Source organism: Alosa alosa, chromosome 15, assembly GCF_017589495.1.
Source record: "Alosa alosa isolate M-15738 ecotype Scorff River chromosome 15, AALO_Geno_1.1, whole genome shotgun sequence".
In the NCBI taxonomy this organism is placed as follows: Eukaryota; Metazoa; Chordata; class Actinopteri; order Clupeiformes; family Clupeidae; genus Alosa; species Alosa alosa.
The window spans coordinates 4,254,521-4,257,143 of record NC_063203.1 but is presented as its reverse complement, the minus strand read 5'-3'; the positions used below and the strand labels follow the sequence as shown (position 1 = coordinate 4,257,143).

Here is a 2,623-nt window from a genome sequence, read left to right as displayed (position 1 = left end):
TGCCTTTTTTGCGATTTATAAGCTTCTTCTAATATTTGACTGCACAACCTAAATTATACAAATCAACAGCAATTGATGATCAATTGATTGGTACCACACCAAGGTACATTAAGTTCAAAATGGCATGTCTGGCTTTCGCCACTTTTCTAACCACTAAGGTGACCATATCAGGAAGCACCATAGTAGGAAGGCTAGTGGATGTACAGTCCGGAACAGCTTGTAAATATTAAGCTCTCTCAGCAATCAAGCTAATTCATGCTAGCCTCAAGGATAGTTTAGCTAACGGTGCTAGCAGCTGTCTCATGCTCAGACTCTGAGCTTGCTACAGTTGTAGACGTTGTCACTGTAAGTTATTTTGCTCTTCTCTGCTGGGTAGAGAATGAAGACGAATGCGCTGCACATCCAGCGTAGTATCCCAGTTCATTTCTCCTCAGCAGTTGTCTGTGAAGCTAGTAGCTTTCTGGTAGAGGCTGGCTGTCTTGGCTTGACATATTGGTTGAACACATTCAGAGTGAATGAGTATGTATGAGTGTGAATGTAAAGCCCACCCCACCAATTTGAAGGCCTCAGTGTGTTGGATAGGCTGCTGTTCATCCAGTGGCTTTAGGCTGTGTGCAAATATGTGTCTTGTAAGTGGCCAGGACTGTGTGTGTGTGTATGTGTGTGTGTGAGAATGTGTGTGGGCTCACGTCAGTGCAGCAGATATTTGGACCCTTCGGTGGCTTGTCCTAGTTTGGACTGGATCCTGTTTGTGACCGTGAAGTTTTTGTTTTTCCTAAAAAGAAAAAGAAAAAAAGATTTACCTCTTTTTCATCCCATTGTCCACATACACTTTCCACATTTTGTGAGAGAAATTGTACATATGTTCTCCTTGTTTATATTTCAACTGTGTGCCTTTTGTTCATAAATAAAATGTTTATTTATGTTAGTTAATGTTACATTGAATAAATAAAGATGTAAAGAGAATTTTCGAACATATACTGTTGCTGATCTTTGAGTAGGGAAGTGTATGTGTATGTGTGTGTGTGTGTCTGTGTTTCTGTGTGTGTGTGTGTGTGTGTGTGTGTGTGTGTGTGTGTGTTTGTGTGCGTTCTGGTGGTGGGGGCTGCGTTTACATGTGCGTGTGGTTCCTGGGTTACATCACTCGCCAAGATTAATGCCCTCTCACACCCAGCTTATCGTCGTGACAACCGAGTGCTTTGATGACAGGGCTCCTCCCCCAGGCCACTTGATCCTTCAGAAATATGCCTCCCTTGATGATTACTACCTTGGTCTCATCGCCATGGTAACAGAGTGTTCGGTGAGTGAGTGTGCTGGGTTATCAGCCATGGCCAGAGTCTGAGGGTGCTGTTGAGCTGAACTAGTTTCCAGTGGTGGGGTGGTTGGTGTCAGATCTGACTCCCCACGGGCCCTGGCTCCTCCTAGCCTGAGAGACAGCAGTTAGTCAGGCTTCAGGTTGAGATGTGGCGGCTGAACTTTAACCCACATTCTCTTTCTCGCTGCCCTGGCAAGGTGAGTCATAGGCTTTCCAAATAGGTAGGGTCACTGTTATCTGCTGAGCTCAAGACTAGCTTTCATTTGCATTTCTTTAGGTCTTTCTCCTTCTCGCTCACGCTGCTCTTTCTTTCTCTGTGTGTCTTTCCTTTCGAAAGAAAATAAATCCCCCTTTCCACTCTGTCACACCCCAGCCACCCCCCACATGCATACTTACACGCACACACAAACACACACACACACACCCTCTGGGTGCAGGACTCCTGAGCTCCGTGCTTAATGAATCCCAGAGCTGTGTGGAGCTGGCAGCAGAGAAACACCCTTTCCAGGCCGCAGCCAGCAGGCAGGGCAAACACAGCAGCCCTCCTCCTTCTCCCTCCACCCCCCATCTGCCTCCCCTCCTGATCCTCTCTTCATTGGGCTCCTTCTCTTTCTCCTCCCTCTCTCTCTCTCTCTCTCCCTCGCTCTCTCTCTCTCCTCTTTTCCAGAGCTGTTGTGTTTTTTTGTGGACCGTGATGATTGTATGTACAGCTTTCATTGCTCTGACATTTCACTTGAGTCAAAGAATACTTTGTGTTGCTATATACTGTATGTGTGTGTGTGTGTGTGTGCGTGTGCGTGTGTCGGCGCACGTGTGTGTGGAGAGAGGGTAGATGAGAGAGCGTAATGTGGCCGTTTGTTGAGGATTCGTGGTCGGGGAGCTTTTTGATGTGTGGAGACTGAGCTCCCTTCGTGACTTTTTGAAGCTGCGTGCGTGTCTGTGCGCCTTGTGTGCTGGCAAGATAATGCAGGTTGCCCCCTCTCTTAACTCTCATCTTTCCTCACACTCTCTATCTCTCTCTGGAACACACTCCACCACTCTCTCCCTCTCCCTCCCTCACTCCATTCCCTCTATCTCTCTCTCTCTCTCTCCCTCTCTCCTGGAATGCCTCTCCCACAGCCATGCAGCAGGCAGGCAGGAGTGCTGTTTGTCTGCCTGACTGCCCTCGTGGAATTATCATTGGCATACAGCCGCAGCCGTTTGTGAGCCGGAGAGAGCAGAGAGGGGCTGTGACTGGGGCTGAAGGAGGGGTAGGAGAATGGAAGCACTGCGACACAGAGAGAGAGAGGTGGAGGGGAGGAGAGGAGG

At 48.2% G+C, this 2,623-nt stretch overlaps 1 protein-coding gene across 1 annotated transcript in view; it reads left to right on the top strand.

Annotated features, from left to right (window-relative positions):
* Positions 1-978, top strand: part of LOC125308216 (TCDD-inducible poly(ADP-ribose) polymerase) — a 19,108-nt gene extending 18,130 nt beyond the window's left edge. The window contains exon 6 of the mRNA XM_048264561.1: positions 1-978. This exon is cut by the window's left edge and continues 1,126 nt beyond it. The gene's annotated coding sequence lies outside the window, so the exon portion shown is untranslated.
* Positions 979-2,623: the final 1,645 nt, after the last annotated feature.